At 50.0% G+C, this 17,307-nt stretch overlaps 1 protein-coding gene across 1 annotated transcript in view; it reads left to right on the forward strand.

Moving 5' to 3' along the window:
* LOC308307199 (5'-AMP-activated protein kinase subunit gamma-1-like) overlaps positions 1–17,307 on the forward strand; it is a gene marked incomplete at both ends in the record, with an annotated part of 238,783 nt that overhangs the window by 26,796 nt on the left and 194,680 nt on the right. The gene's annotated exons all lie outside the window — the stretch shown is intronic.

Here is a 17,307-nt window from a genome sequence, read left to right on the forward strand (position 1 = left end):
GAAACCCTAGCCGATAGAAACCCTAGCCGATAGAAACCCTAGCCGATAGAAACCCTAGCCGATAGAAACCCTAGCCGATAGAAACCCTAGCCGATAGAAACCCTAGCCGATAGAAACCCTAGCCGATAGAAACCCTAGCCGATAGAAACCCTAGCCGATAGAAACCCTAGCCGATAGAAACCCTAGCCGATAGAAACCCTAGCCGATAGAAACCCTAGCCGATAGAAACCCTAGCCGATAGAAACCCTAGCCGATAGAAACCCTAGCCGATAGAAACCCTAGCCGATAGAAACCCTAGCCGATAGAAACCCTAGCCGATAGAAACCCTAGCCGATAGAAACCCTAGCCGATAGAAACCCTAGCCGATAGAAACCCTAGCCGATAGAAACCCTAGCCGATAGAAACCCTAGCCGATAGAAACCCTAGCCGATAGAAACCCTAGCCGATAGAAACCCTAGCCGATAGAAACCCTAGCCGATAGAAACCCTAGCCGATAGAAACCCTAGCCGATAGAAACCCTAGCCGATAGAAACCCTAGCCGATAGAAACCCTAGCCGATAGAAACCCTAGCCGATAGAAACCCTAGCCGATAGAAACCCTAGCCGATAGAAACCCTAGCCGATAGAAACCCTAGCCGATAGAAACCCTAGCCGATAGAAACCCTAGCCGATAGAAACCCTAGCCGATAGAAACCCTAGCCGATAGAAACCCTAGCCGATAGAAACCCTAGCCGATAGAAACCCTAGCCGATAGAAACCCTAGCCGATAGAAACCCTAGCCGATAGAAACCCTAGCCGATAGAAACCCTAGCCGATAGAAACCCTAGCCGATAGAAACCCTAGCCGATAGAAACCCTAGCCGATAGAAACCCTAGCCGATAGAAACCCTAGCCGATAGAAACCCTAGCCGATAGAAACCCTAGCCGATAGAAACCCTAGCCGATAGAAACCCTAGCCGATAGAAACCCTAGCCGATAGAAACCCTAGCCGATAGAAACCCTAGCCGATAGAAACCCTAGCCGATAGAAACCCTAGCCGATAGAAACCCTAGCCGATAGAAACCCTAGCCGATAGAAACCCTAGCCGATAGAAACCCTAGCCGATAGAAACCCTAGCCGATAGAAACCCTAGCCGATAGAAACCCTAGCCGATAGAAACCCTAGCCGATAGAAACCCTAGCCGATAGAAACCCTAGCCGATAGAAACCCTAGCCGATAGAAACCCTAGCCGATAGAAACCCTAGCCGATAGAAACCCTAGCCGATAGAAACCCTAGCCGATAGAAACCCTAGCCGATAGAAACCCTAGCCGATAGAAACCCTAGCCGATAGAAACCCTAGCCGATAGAAACCCTAGCCGATAGAAACCCTAGCCGATAGAAACCCTAGCCGATAGAAACCCTAGCCGATAGAAACCCTAGCCGATAGAAACCCTAGCCGATAGAAACCCTAGCCGATAGAAACCCTAGCCGATAGAAACCCTAGCCGATAGAAACCCTAGCCGATAGAAACCCTAGCCGATAGAAACCCTAGCCGATAGAAACCCTAGCCGATAGAAACCCTAGCCGATAGAAACCCTAGCCGATAGAAACCCTAGCCGATAGAAACCCTAGCCGATAGAAACCCTAGCCGATAGAAACCCTAGCCGATAGAAACCCTAGCCGATAGAAACCCTAGCCGATAGAAACCCTAGCCGATAGAAACCCTAGCCGATAGAAACCCTAGCCGATAGAAACCCTAGCCGATAGAAACCCTAGCCGATAGAAACCCTAGCCGATAGAAACCCTAGCCGATAGAAACCCTAGCCGATAGAAACCCTAGCCGATAGAAACCCTAGCCGATAGAAACCCTAGCCGATAGAAACCCTAGCCGATAGAAACCCTAGCCGATAGAAACCCTAGCCGATAGAAACCCTAGCCGATAGAAACCCTAGCCGATAGAAACCCTAGCCGATAGAAACCCTAGCCGATAGAAACCCTAGCCGATAGAAACCCTAGCCGATAGAAACCCTAGCCGATAGAAACCCTAGCCGATAGAAACCCTAGCCGATAGAAACCCTAGCCGATAGAAACCCTAGCCGATAGAAACCCTAGCCGATAGAAACCCTAGCCGATAGAAACCCTAGCCGATAGAAACCCTAGCCGATAGAAACCCTAGCCGATAGAAACCCTAGCCGATAGAAACCCTAGCCGATAGAAACCCTAGCCGATAGAAACCCTAGCCGATAGAAACCCTAGCCGATAGAAACCCTAGCCGATAGAAACCCTAGCCGATAGAAACCCTAGCCGATAGAAACCCTAGCCGATAGAAACCCTAGCCGATAGAAACCCTAGCCGATAGAAACCCTAGCCGATAGAAACCCTAGCCGATAGAAACCCTAGCCGATAGAAACCCTAGCCGATAGAAACCCTAGCCGATAGAAACCCTAGCCGATAGAAACCCTAGCCGATAGAAACCCTAGCCGATAGAAACCCTAGCCGATAGAAACCCTAGCCGATAGAAACCCTAGCCGATAGAAACCCTAGCCGATAGAAACCCTAGCCGATAGAAACCCTAGCCGATAGAAACCCTAGCCGATAGAAACCCTAGCCGATAGAAACCCTAGCCGATAGAAACCCTAGCCGATAGAAACCCTAGCCGATAGAAACCCTAGCCGATAGAAACCCTAGCCGATAGAAACCCTAGCCGATAGAAACCCTAGCCGATAGAAACCCTAGCCGATAGAAACCCTAGCCGATAGAAACCCTAGCCGATAGAAACCCTAGCCGATAGAAACCCTAGCCGATAGAAACCCTAGCCGATAGAAACCCTAGCCGATAGAAACCCTAGCCGATAGAAACCCTAGCCGATAGAAACCCTAGCCGATAGAAACCCTAGCCGATAGAAACCCTAGCCGATAGAAACCCTAGCCGATAGAAACCCTAGCCGATAGAAACCCTAGCCGATAGAAACCCTAGCCGATAGAAACCCTAGCCGATAGAAACCCTAGCCGATAGAAACCCTAGCCGATAGAAACCCTAGCCGATAGAAACCCTAGCCGATAGAAACCCTAGCCGATAGAAACCCTAGCCGATAGAAACCCTAGCCGATAGAAACCCTAGCCGATAGAAACCCTAGCCGATAGAAACCCTAGCCGATAGAAACCCTAGCCGATAGAAACCCTAGCCGATAGAAACCCTAGCCGATAGAAACCCTAGCCGATAGAAACCCTAGCCGATAGAAACCCTAGCCGATAGAAACCCTAGCCGATAGAAACCCTAGCCGATAGAAACCCTAGCCGATAGAAACCCTAGCCGATAGAAACCCTAGCCGATAGAAACCCTAGCCGATAGAAACCCTAGCCGATAGAAACCCTAGCCGATAGAAACCCTAGCCGATAGAAACCCTAGCCGATAGAAACCCTAGCCGATAGAAACCCTAGCCGATAGAAACCCTAGCCGATAGAAACCCTAGCCGATAGAAACCCTAGCCGATAGAAACCCTAGCCGATAGAAACCCTAGCCGATAGAAACCCTAGCCGATAGAAACCCTAGCCGATAGAAACCCTAGCCGATAGAAACCCTAGCCGATAGAAACCCTAGCCGATAGAAACCCTAGCCGATAGAAACCCTAGCCGATAGAAACCCTAGCCGATAGAAACCCTAGCCGATAGAAACCCTAGCCGATAGAAACCCTAGCCGATAGAAACCCTAGCCGATAGAAACCCTAGCCGATAGAAACCCTAGCCGATAGAAACCCTAGCCGATAGAAACCCTAGCCGATAGAAACCCTAGCCGATAGAAACCCTAGCCGATAGAAACCCTAGCCGATAGAAACCCTAGCCGATAGAAACCCTAGCCGATAGAAACCCTAGCCGATAGAAACCCTAGCCGATAGAAACCCTAGCCGATAGAAACCCTAGCCGATAGAAACCCTAGCCGATAGAAACCCTAGCCGATAGAAACCCTAGCCGATAGAAACCCTAGCCGATAGAAACCCTAGCCGATAGAAACCCTAGCCGATAGAAACCCTAGCCGATAGAAACCCTAGCCGATAGAAACCCTAGCCGATAGAAACCCTAGCCGATAGAAACCCTAGCCGATAGAAACCCTAGCCGATAGAAACCCTAGCCGATAGAAACCCTAGCCGATAGAAACCCTAGCCGATAGAAACCCTAGCCGATAGAAACCCTAGCCGATAGAAACCCTAGCCGATAGAAACCCTAGCCGATAGAAACCCTAGCCGATAGAAACCCTAGCCGATAGAAACCCTAGCCGATAGAAACCCTAGCCGATAGAAACCCTAGCCGATAGAAACCCTAGCCGATAGAAACCCTAGCCGATAGAAACCCTAGCCGATAGAAACCCTAGCCGATAGAAACCCTAGCCGATAGAAACCCTAGCCGATAGAAACCCTAGCCGATAGAAACCCTAGCCGATAGAAACCCTAGCCGATAGAAACCCTAGCCGATAGAAACCCTAGCCGATAGAAACCCTAGCCGATAGAAACCCTAGCCGATAGAAACCCTAGCCGATAGAAACCCTAGCCGATAGAAACCCTAGCCGATAGAAACCCTAGCCGATAGAAACCCTAGCCGATAGAAACCCTAGCCGATAGAAACCCTAGCCGATAGAAACCCTAGCCGATAGAAACCCTAGCCGATAGAAACCCTAGCCGATAGAAACCCTAGCCGATAGAAACCCTAGCCGATAGAAACCCTAGCCGATAGAAACCCTAGCCGATAGAAACCCTAGCCGATAGAAACCCTAGCCGATAGAAACCCTAGCCGATAGAAACCCTAGCCGATAGAAACCCTAGCCGATAGAAACCCTAGCCGATAGAAACCCTAGCCGATAGAAACCCTAGCCGATAGAAACCCTAGCCGATAGAAACCCTAGCCGATAGAAACCCTAGCCGATAGAAACCCTAGCCGATAGAAACCCTAGCCGATAGAAACCCTAGCCGATAGAAACCCTAGCCGATAGAAACCCTAGCCGATAGAAACCCTAGCCGATAGAAACCCTAGCCGATAGAAACCCTAGCCGATAGAAACCCTAGCCGATAGAAACCCTAGCCGATAGAAACCCTAGCCGATAGAAACCCTAGCCGATAGAAACCCTAGCCGATAGAAACCCTAGCCGATAGAAACCCTAGCCGATAGAAACCCTAGCCGATAGAAACCCTAGCCGATAGAAACCCTAGCCGATAGAAACCCTAGCCGATAGAAACCCTAGCCGATAGAAACCCTAGCCGATAGAAACCCTAGCCGATAGAAACCCTAGCCGATAGAAACCCTAGCCGATAGAAACCCTAGCCGATAGAAACCCTAGCCGATAGAAACCCTAGCCGATAGAAACCCTAGCCGATAGAAACCCTAGCCGATAGAAACCCTAGCCGATAGAAACCCTAGCCGATAGAAACCCTAGCCGATAGACCGATAGAAACCCTAGCCGATAGAAACCCTAGCCGATAGAAACCCTAGCCGATAGAAACCCTAGCCGATAGAAACCCTAGCCGATAGAAACCCTAGCCGATAGAAACCCTAGCCGATAGAAACCCTAGCCGATAGAAACCCTAGCCGATAGAAACCCTAGCCGATAGAAACCCTAGCCGATAGAAACCCTAGCCGATAGAAACCCTAGCCGATAGAAACCCTAGCCGATAGAAACCCTAGCCGATAGAAACCCTAGCCGATAGAAACCCTAGCCGATAGAAACCCTAGCCGATAGAAACCCTAGCCGATAGAAACCCTAGCCGATAGAAACCCTAGCCGATAGAAACCCTAGCCGATAGAAACCCTAGCCGATAGAAACCCTAGCCGATAGAAACCCTAGCCGATAGAAACCCTAGCCGATAGAAACCCTAGCCGATAGAAACCCTAGCCGATAGAAACCCTAGCCGATAGAAACCCTAGCCGATAGAAACCCTAGCCGATAGAAACCCTAGCCGATAGAAACCCTAGCCGATAGAAACCCTAGCCGATAGAAACCCTAGCCGATAGAAACCCTAGCCGATAGAAACCCTAGCCGATAGAAACCCTAGCCGATAGAAACCCTAGCCGATAGAAACCCTAGCCGATAGAAACCCTAGCCGATAGAAACCCTAGCCGATAGAAACCCTAGCCGATAGAAACCCTAGCCGATAGAAACCCTAGCCGATAGAAACCCTAGCCGATAGAAACCCTAGCCGATAGAAACCCTAGCCGATAGAAACCCTAGCCGATAGAAACCCTAGCCGATAGAAACCCTAGCCGATAGAAACCCTAGCCGATAGAAACCCTAGCCGATAGAAACCCTAGCCGATAGAAACCCTAGCCGATAGAAACCCTAGCCGATAGAAACCCTAGCCGATAGAAACCCTAGCCGATAGAAACCCTAGCCGATAGAAACCCTAGCCGATAGAAACCCTAGCCGATAGAAACCCTAGCCGATAGAAACCCTAGCCGATAGAAACCCTAGCCGATAGAAACCCTAGCCGATAGAAACCCTAGCCGATAGAAACCCTAGCCGATAGAAACCCTAGCCGATAGAAACCCTAGCCGATAGAAACCCTAGCCGATAGAAACCCTAGCCGATAGAAACCCTAGCCGATAGAAACCCTAGCCGATAGAAACCCTAGCCGATAGAAACCCTAGCCGATAGAAACCCTAGCCGATAGAAACCCTAGCCGATAGAAACCCTAGCCGATAGAAACCCTAGCCGATAGAAACCCTAGCCGATAGAAACCCTAGCCGATAGAAACCCTAGCCGATAGAAACCCTAGCCGATAGAAACCCTAGCCGATAGAAACCCTAGCCGATAGAAACCCTAGCCGATAGAAACCCTAGCCGATAGAAACCCTAGCCGATAGAAACCCTAGCCGATAGAAACCCTAGCCGATAGAAACCCTAGCCGATAGAAACCCTAGCCGATAGAAACCCTAGCCGATAGAAACCCTAGCCGATAGAAACCCTAGCCGATAGAAACCCTAGCCGATAGAAACCCTAGCCGATAGAAACCCTAGCCGATAGAAACCCTAGCCGATAGAAACCCTAGCCGATAGAAACCCTAGCCGATAGAAACCCTAGCCGATAGAAACCCTAGCCGATAGAAACCCTAGCCGATAGAAACCCTAGCCGATAGAAACCCTAGCCGATAGAAACCCTAGCCGATAGAAACCCTAGCCGATAGAAACCCTAGCCGATAGAAACCCTAGCCGATAGAAACCCTAGCCGATAGAAACCCTAGCCGATAGAAACCCTAGCCGATAGAAACCCTAGCCGATAGAAACCCTAGCCGATAGAAACCCTAGCCGATAGAAACCCTAGCCGATAGAAACCCTAGCCGATAGAAACCCTAGCCGATAGAAACCCTAGCCGATAGAAACCCTAGCCGATAGAAACCCTAGCCGATAGAAACCCTAGCCGATAGAAACCCTAGCCGATAGAAACCCTAGCCGATAGAAACCCTAGCCGATAGAAACCCTAGCCGATAGAAACCCTAGCCGATAGAAACCCTAGCCGATAGAAACCCTAGCCGATAGAAACCCTAGCCGATAGAAACCCTAGCCGATAGAAACCCTAGCCGATAGAAACCCTAGCCGATAGAAACCCTAGCCGATAGAAACCCTAGCCGATAGAAACCCTAGCCGATAGAAACCCTAGCCGATAGAAACCCTAGCCGATAGAAACCCTAGCCGATAGAAACCCTAGCCGATAGAAACCCTAGCCGATAGAAACCCTAGCCGATAGAAACCCTAGCCGATAGAAACCCTAGCCGATAGAAACCCTAGCCGATAGAAACCCTAGCCGATAGAAACCCTAGCCGATAGAAACCCTAGCCGATAGAAACCCTAGCCGATAGAAACCCTAGCCGATAGAAACCCTAGCCGATAGAAACCCTAGCCGATAGAAACCCTAGCCGATAGAAACCCTAGCCGATAGAAACCCTAGCCGATAGAAACCCTAGCCGATAGAAACCCTAGCCGATAGAAACCCTAGCCGATAGAAACCCTAGCCGATAGAAACCCTAGCCGATAGAAACCCTAGCCGATAGAAACCCTAGCCGATAGAAACCCTAGCCGATAGAAACCCTAGCCGATAGAAACCCTAGCCGATAGAAACCCTAGCCGATAGAAACCCTAGCCGATAGAAACCCTAGCCGATAGAAACCCTAGCCGATAGAAACCCTAGCCGATAGAAACCCTAGCCGATAGAAACCCTAGCCGATAGAAACCCTAGCCGATAGAAACCCTAGCCGATAGAAACCCTAGCCGATAGAAACCCTAGCCGATAGAAACCCTAGCCGATAGAAACCCTAGCCGATAGAAACCCTAGCCGATAGAAACCCTAGCCGATAGAAACCCTAGCCGATAGAAACCCTAGCCGATAGAAACCCTAGCCGATAGAAACCCTAGCCGATAGAAACCCTAGCCGATAGAAACCCTAGCCGATAGAAACCCTAGCCGATAGAAACCCTAGCCGATAGAAACCCTAGCCGATAGAAACCCTAGCCGATAGAAACCCTAGCCGATAGAAACCCTAGCCGATAGAAACCCTAGCCGATAGAAACCCTAGCCGATAGAAACCCTAGCCGATAGAAACCCTAGCCGATAGAAACCCTAGCCGATAGAAACCCTAGCCGATAGAAACCCTAGCCGATAGAAACCCTAGCCGATAGAAACCCTAGCCGATAGAAACCCTAGCCGATAGAAACCCTAGCCGATAGAAACCCTAGCCGATAGAAACCCTAGCCGATAGAAACCCTAGCCGATAGAAACCCTAGCCGATAGAAACCCTAGCCGATAGAAACCCTAGCCGATAGAAACCCTAGCCGATAGAAACCCTAGCCGATAGAAACCCTAGCCGATAGAAACCCTAGCCGATAGAAACCCTAGCCGATAGAAACCCTAGCCGATAGAAACCCTAGCCGATAGAAACCCTAGCCGATAGAAACCCTAGCCGATAGAAACCCTAGCCGATAGAAACCCTAGCCGATAGAAACCCTAGCCGATAGAAACCCTAGCCGATAGAAACCCTAGCCGATAGAAACCCTAGCCGATAGAAACCCTAGCCGATAGAAACCCTAGCCGATAGAAACCCTAGCCGATAGAAACCCTAGCCGATAGAAACCCTAGCCGATAGAAACCCTAGCCGATAGAAACCCTAGCCGATAGAAACCCTAGCCGATAGAAACCCTAGCCGATAGAAACCCTAGCCGATAGAAACCCTAGCCGATAGAAACCCTAGCCGATAGAAACCCTAGCCGATAGAAACCCTAGCCGATAGAAACCCTAGCCGATAGAAACCCTAGCCGATAGAAACCCTAGCCGATAGAAACCCTAGCCGATAGAAACCCTAGCCGATAGAAACCCTAGCCGATAGAAACCCTAGCCGATAGAAACCCTAGCCGATAGAAACCCTAGCCGATAGAAACCCTAGCCGATAGAAACCCTAGCCGATAGAAACCCTAGCCGATAGAAACCCTAGCCGATAGAAACCCTAGCCGATAGAAACCCTAGCCGATAGAAACCCTAGCCGATAGAAACCCTAGCCGATAGAAACCCTAGCCGATAGAAACCCTAGCCGATAGAAACCCTAGCCGATAGAAACCCTAGCCGATAGAAACCCTAGCCGATAGAAACCCTAGCCGATAGAAACCCTAGCCGATAGAAACCCTAGCCGATAGAAACCCTAGCCGATAGAAACCCTAGCCGATAGAAACCCTAGCCGATAGAAACCCTAGCCGATAGAAACCCTAGCCGATAGAAACCCTAGCCGATAGAAACCCTAGCCGATAGAAACCCTAGCCGATAGAAACCCTAGCCGATAGAAACCCTAGCCGATAGAAACCCTAGCCGATAGAAACCCTAGCCGATAGAAACCCTAGCCGATAGAAACCCTAGCCGATAGAAACCCTAGCCGATAGAAACCCTAGCCGATAGAAACCCTAGCCGATAGAAACCCTAGCCGATAGAAACCCTAGCCGATAGAAACCCTAGCCGATAGAAACCCTAGCCGATAGAAACCCTAGCCGATAGAAACCCTAGCCGATAGAAACCCTAGCCGATAGAAACCCTAGCCGATAGAAACCCTAGCCGATAGAAACCCTAGCCGATAGAAACCCTAGCCGATAGAAACCCTAGCCGATAGAAACCCTAGCCGATAGAAACCCTAGCCGATAGAAACCCTAGCCGATAGAAACCCTAGCCGATAGAAACCCTAGCCGATAGAAACCCTAGCCGATAGAAACCCTAGCCGATAGAAACCCTAGCCGATAGAAACCCTAGCCGATAGAAACCCTAGCCGATAGAAACCCTAGCCGATAGAAACCCTAGCCGATAGAAACCCTAGCCGATAGAAACCCTAGCCGATAGAAACCCTAGCCGATAGAAACCCTAGCCGATAGAAACCCTAGCCGATAGAAACCCTAGCCGATAGAAACCCTAGCCGATAGAAACCCTAGCCGATAGAAACCCTAGCCGATAGAAACCCTAGCCGATAGAAACCCTAGCCGATAGAAACCCTAGCCGATAGAAACCCTAGCCGATAGAAACCCTAGCCGATAGAAACCCTAGCCGATAGAAACCCTAGCCGATAGAAACCCTAGCCGATAGAAACCCTAGCCGATAGAAACCCTAGCCGATAGAAACCCTAGCCGATAGAAACCCTAGCCGATAGAAACCCTAGCCGATAGAAACCCTAGCCGATAGAAACCCTAGCCGATAGAAACCCTAGCCGATAGAAACCCTAGCCGATAGAAACCCTAGCCGATAGAAACCCTAGCCGATAGAAACCCTAGCCGATAGAAACCCTAGCCGATAGAAACCCTAGCCGATAGAAACCCTAGCCGATAGAAACCCTAGCCGATAGAAACCCTAGCCGATAGAAACCCTAGCCGATAGAAACCCTAGCCGATAGAAACCCTAGCCGATAGAAACCCTAGCCGATAGAAACCCTAGCCGATAGAAACCCTAGCCGATAGAAACCCTAGCCGATAGAAACCCTAGCCGATAGAAACCCTAGCCGATAGAAACCCTAGCCGATAGAAACCCTAGCCGATAGAAACCCTAGCCGATAGAAACCCTAGCCGATAGAAACCCTAGCCGATAGAAACCCTAGCCGATAGAAACCCTAGCCGATAGAAACCCTAGCCGATAGAAACCCTAGCCGATAGAAACCCTAGCCGATAGAAACCCTAGCCGATAGAAACCCTAGCCGATAGAAACCCTAGCCGATAGAAACCCTAGCCGATAGAAACCCTAGCCGATAGAAACCCTAGCCGATAGAAACCCTAGCCGATAGAAACCCTAGCCGATAGAAACCCTAGCCGATAGAAACCCTAGCCGATAGAAACCCTAGCCGATAGAAACCCTAGCCGATAGAAACCCTAGCCGATAGAAACCCTAGCCGATAGAAACCCTAGCCGATAGAAACCCTAGCCGATAGAAACCCTAGCCGATAGAAACCCTAGCCGATAGAAACCCTAGCCGATAGAAACCCTAGCCGATAGAAACCCTAGCCGATAGAAACCCTAGCCGATAGAAACCCTAGCCGATAGAAACCCTAGCCGATAGAAACCCTAGCCGATAGAAACCCTAGCCGATAGAAACCCTAGCCGATAGAAACCCTAGCCGATAGAAACCCTAGCCGATAGAAACCCTAGCCGATAGAAACCCTAGCCGATAGAAACCCTAGCCGATAGAAACCCTAGCCGATAGAAACCCTAGCCGATAGAAACCCTAGCCGATAGAAACCCTAGCCGATAGAAACCCTAGCCGATAGAAACCCTAGCCGATAGAAACCCTAGCCGATAGAAACCCTAGCCGATAGAAACCCTAGCCGATAGAAACCCTAGCCGATAGAAACCCTAGCCGATAGAAACCCTAGCCGATAGAAACCCTAGCCGATAGAAACCCTAGCCGATAGAAACCCTAGCCGATAGAAACCCTAGCCGATAGAAACCCTAGCCGATAGAAACCCTAGCCGATAGAAACCCTAGCCGATAGAAACCCTAGCCGATAGAAACCCTAGCCGATAGAAACCCTAGCCGATAGAAACCCTAGCCGATAGAAACCCTAGCCGATAGAAACCCTAGCCGATAGAAACCCTAGCCGATAGAAACCCTAGCCGATAGAAACCCTAGCCGATAGAAACCCTAGCCGATAGAAACCCTAGCCGATAGAAACCCTAGCCGATAGAAACCCTAGCCGATAGAAACCCTAGCCGATAGAAACCCTAGCCGATAGAAACCCTAGCCGATAGAAACCCTAGCCGATAGAAACCCTAGCCGATAGAAACCCTAGCCGATAGAAACCCTAGCCGATAGAAACCCTAGCCGATAGAAACCCTAGCCGATAGAAACCCTAGCCGATAGAAACCCTAGCCGATAGAAACCCTAGCCGATAGAAACCCTAGCCGATAGAAACCCTAGCCGATAGAAACCCTAGCCGATAGAAACCCTAGCCGATAGAAACCCTAGCCGATAGAAACCCTAGCCGATAGAAACCCTAGCCGATAGAAACCCTAGCCGATAGAAACCCTAGCCGATAGAAACCCTAGCCGATAGAAACCCTAGCCGATAGAAACCCTAGCCGATAGAAACCCTAGCCGATAGAAACCCTAGCCGATAGAAACCCTAGCCGATAGAAACCCTAGCCGATAGAAACCCTAGCCGATAGAAACCCTAGCCGATAGAAACCCTAGCCGATAGAAACCCTAGCCGATAGAAACCCTAGCCGATAGAAACCCTAGCCGATAGAAACCCTAGCCGATAGAAACCCTAGCCGATAGAAACCCTAGCCGATAGAAACCCTAGCCGATAGAAACCCTAGCCGATAGAAACCCTAGCCGATAGAAACCCTAGCCGATAGAAACCCTAGCCGATAGAAACCCTAGCCGATAGAAACCCTAGCCGATAGAAACCCTAGCCGATAGAAACCCTAGCCGATAGAAACCCTAGCCGATAGAAACCCTAGCCGATAGAAACCCTAGCCGATAGAAACCCTAGCCGATAGAAACCCTAGCCGATAGAAACCCTAGCCGATAGAAACCCTAGCCGATAGAAACCCTAGCCGATAGAAACCCTAGCCGATAGAAACCCTAGCCGATAGAAACCCTAGCCGATAGAAACCCTAGCCGATAGAAACCCTAGCCGATAGAAACCCTAGCCGATAGAAACCCTAGCCGATAGAAACCCTAGCCGATAGAAACCCTAGCCGATAGAAACCCTAGCCGATAGAAACCCTAGCCGATAGAAACCCTAGCCGATAGAAACCCTAGCCGATAGAAACCCTAGCCGATAGAAACCCTAGCCGATAGAAACCCTAGCCGATAGAAACCCTAGCCGATAGAAACCCTAGCCGATAGAAACCCTAGCCGATAGAAACCCTAGCCGATAGAAACCCTAGCCGATAGAAACCCTAGCCGATAGAAACCCTAGCCGATAGAAACCCTAGCCGATAGAAACCCTAGCCGATAGAAACCCTAGCCGATAGAAACCCTAGCCGATAGAAACCCTAGCCGATAGAAACCCTAGCCGATAGAAACCCTAGCCGATAGAAACCCTAGCCGATAGAAACCCTAGCCGATAGAAACCCTAGCCGATAGAAACCCTAGCCGATAGAAACCCTAGCCGATAGAAACCCTAGCCGATAGAAACCCTAGCCGATAGAAACCCTAGCCGATAGAAACCCTAGCCGATAGAAACCCTAGCCGATAGAAACCCTAGCCGATAGAAACCCTAGCCGATAGAAACCCTAGCCGATAGAAACCCTAGCCGATAGAAACCCTAGCCGATAGAAACCCTAGCCGATAGAAACCCTAGCCGATAGAAACCCTAGCCGATAGAAACCCTAGCCGATAGAAACCCTAGCCGATAGAAACCCTAGCCGATAGAAACCCTAGCCGATAGAAACCCTAGCCGATAGAAACCCTAGCCGATAGAAACCCTAGCCGATAGAAACCCTAGCCGATAGAAACCCTAGCCGATAGAAACCCTAGCCGATAGAAACCCTAGCCGATAGAAACCCTAGCCGATAGAAACCCTAGCCGATAGAAACCCTAGCCGATAGAAACCCTAGCCGATAGAAACCCTAGCCGATAGAAACCCTAGCCGATAGAAACCCTAGCCGATAGAAACCCTAGCCGATAGAAACCCTAGCCGATAGAAACCCTAGCCGATAGAAACCCTAGCCGATAGAAACCCTAGCCGATAGAAACCCTAGCCGATAGAAACCCTAGCCGATAGAAACCCTAGCCGATAGAAACCCTAGCCGATAGAAACCCTAGCCGATAGAAACCCTAGCCGATAGAAACCCTAGCCGATAGAAACCCTAGCCGATAGAAACCCTAGCCGATAGAAACCCTAGCCGATAGAAACCCTAGCCGATAGAAACCCTAGCCGATAGAAACCCTAGCCGATAGAAACCCTAGCCGATAGAAACCCTAGCCGATAGAAACCCTAGCCGATAGAAACCCTAGCCGATAGAAACCCTAGCCGATAGAAACCCTAGCCGATAGAAACCCTAGCCGATAGAAACCCTAGCCGATAGAAACCCTAGCCGATAGAAACCCTAGCCGATAGAAACCCTAGCCGATAGAAACCCTAGCCGATAGAAACCCTAGCCGATAGAAACCCTAGCCGATAGAAACCCTAGCCGATAGAAACCCTAGCCGATAGAAACCCTAGCCGATAGAAACCCTAGCCGATAGAAACCCTAGCCGATAGAAACCCTAGCCGATAGAAACCCTAGCCGATAGAAACCCTAGCCGATAGAAACCCTAGCCGATAGAAACCCTAGCCGATAGAAACCCTAGCCGATAGAAACCCTAGCCGATAGAAACCCTAGCCGATAGAAACCCTAGCCGATAGAAACCCTAGCCGATAGAAACCCTAGCCGATAGAAACCCTAGCCGATAGAAACCCTAGCCGATAGAAACCCTAGCCGATAGAAACCCTAGCCGATAGAAACCCTAGCCGATAGAAACCCTAGCCGATAGAAACCCTAGCCGATAGAAACCCTAGCCGATAGAAACCCTAGCCGATAGAAACCCTAGCCGATAGAAACCCTAGCCGATAGAAACCCTAGCCGATAGAAACCCTAGCCGATAGAAACCCTAGCCGATAGAAACCCTAGCCGATAGAAACCCTAGCCGATAGAAACCCTAGCCGATAGAAACCCTAGCCGATAGAAACCCTAGCCGATAGAAACCCTAGCCGATAGAAACCCTAGCCGATAGAAACCCTAGCCGATAGAAACCCTAGCCGATAGAAACCCTAGCCGATAGAAACCCTAGCCGATAGAAACCCTAGCCGATAGAAACCCTAGCCGATAGAAACCCTAGCCGATAGAAACCCTAGCCGATAGAAACCCTAGCCGATAGAAACCCTAGCCGATAGAAACCCTAGCCGATAGAAACCCTAGCCGATAGAAACCCTAGCCGATAGAAACCCTAGCCGATAGAAACCCTAGCCGATAGAAACCCTAGCCGATAGAAACCCTAGCCGATAGAAACCCTAGCCGATAGAAACCCTAGCCGATAGAAACCCTAGCCGATAGAAACCCTAGCCGATAGAAACCCTAGCCGATAGAAACCCTAGCCGATAGAAACCCTAGCCGATAGAAACCCTAGCCGATAGAAACCCTAGCCGATAGAAACCCTAGCCGATAGAAACCCTAGCCGATAGAAACCCTAGCCGATAGAAACCCTAGCCGATAGAAACCCTAGCCGATAGAAACCCTAGCCGATAGAAACCCTAGCCGATAGAAACCCTAGCCGATAGAAACCCTAGCCGATAGAAACCCTAGCCGATAGAAACCCTAGCCGATAGAAACCCTAGCCGATAGAAACCCTAGCCGATAGAAACCCTAGCCGATAGAAACCCTAGCCGATAGAAACCCTAGCCGATAGAAACCCTAGCCGATAGAAACCCTAGCCGATAGAAACCCTAGCCGATAGAAACCCTAGCCGATAGAAACCCTAGCCGATAGAAACCCTAGCCGATAGAAACCCTAGCCGATAGAAACCCTAGCCGATAGAAACCCTAGCCGATAGAAACCCTAGCCGATAGAAACCCTAGCCGATAGAAACCCTAGCCGATAGAAACCCTAGCCGATAGAAACCCTAGCCGATAGAAACCCTAGCCGATAGAAACCCTAGCCGATAGAAACCCTAGCCGATAGAAACCCTAGCCGATAGAAACCCTAGCCGATAGAAACCCTAGCCGATAGAAACCCTAGCCGATAGAAACCCTAGCCGATAGAAACCCTAGCCGATAGAAACCCTAGCCGATAGAAACCCTAGCCGATAGAAACCCTAGCCGATAGAAACCCTAGCCGATAGAAACCCTAGCCGATAGAAACCCTAGCCGATAGAAACCCTAGCCGATAGAAACCCTAGCCGATAGAAACCCTAGCCGATAGAAACCCTAGCCGATAGAAACCCTAGCCGATAGAAACCCTAGCCGATAGAAACCCTAGCCGATAGAAACCCTAGCCGATAGAAACCCTAGCCGATAGAAACCCTAGCCGATAGAAACCCTAGCCGATAGAAACCCTAGCCGATAGAAACCCTAGCCGATAGAAACCCTAGCCGATAGAAACCCTAGCCGATAGAAACCCTAGCCGATAGAAACCCTAGCCGATAGAAACCCTAGCCGATAGAAACCCTAGCCGATAGAAACCCTAGCCGATAGAAACCCTAGCCGATAGAAACCCTAGCCGATAGAAACCCTAGCCGATAGAAACCCTAGCCGATAGAAACCCTAGCCGATAGAAACCCTAGCCGATAGAAACCCTAGCCGATAGAAACCCTAGCCGATAGAAACCCTAGCCGATAGAAACCCTAGCCGATAGAAACCCTAGCCGATAGAAACCCTAGCCGATAGAAACCCTAGCCGATAGAAACCCTAGCCGATAGAAACCCTAGCCGATAGAAACCCTAGCCGATAGAAACCCTAGCCGATAGAAACCCTAGCCGATAGAAACCCTAGCCGATAGAAACCCTAGCCGATAGAAACCCTAGCCGATAGAAACCCTAGCCGATAGAAACCCTAGCCGATAGAAACCCTAGCCGATAGAAACCCTAGCCGATAGAAACCCTAGCCGATAGAAACCCTAGCCGATAGAAACCCTAGCCGATAGAAACCCTAGCCGATAGAAACCCTAGCCGATAGAAACCCTAGCCGATAGAAACCCTAGCCGATAGAAACCCTAGCCGATAGAAACCCTAGCCGATAGAAACCCTAGCCGATAGAAACCCTAGCCGATAGAAACCCTAGCCGATAGAAACCCTAGCCGATAGAAACCCTAGCCGATAGAAACCCTAGCCGATAGAAACCCTAGCCGATAGAA

This window comes from Nannobrachium achirus, assembly GCF_963921795.1.
Source record: "Nannobrachium achirus genome assembly, chromosome: 21".
Taxonomy (NCBI): domain Eukaryota; kingdom Metazoa; phylum Chordata; class Actinopteri; order Myctophiformes; family Myctophidae; genus Nannobrachium; species Nannobrachium achirus.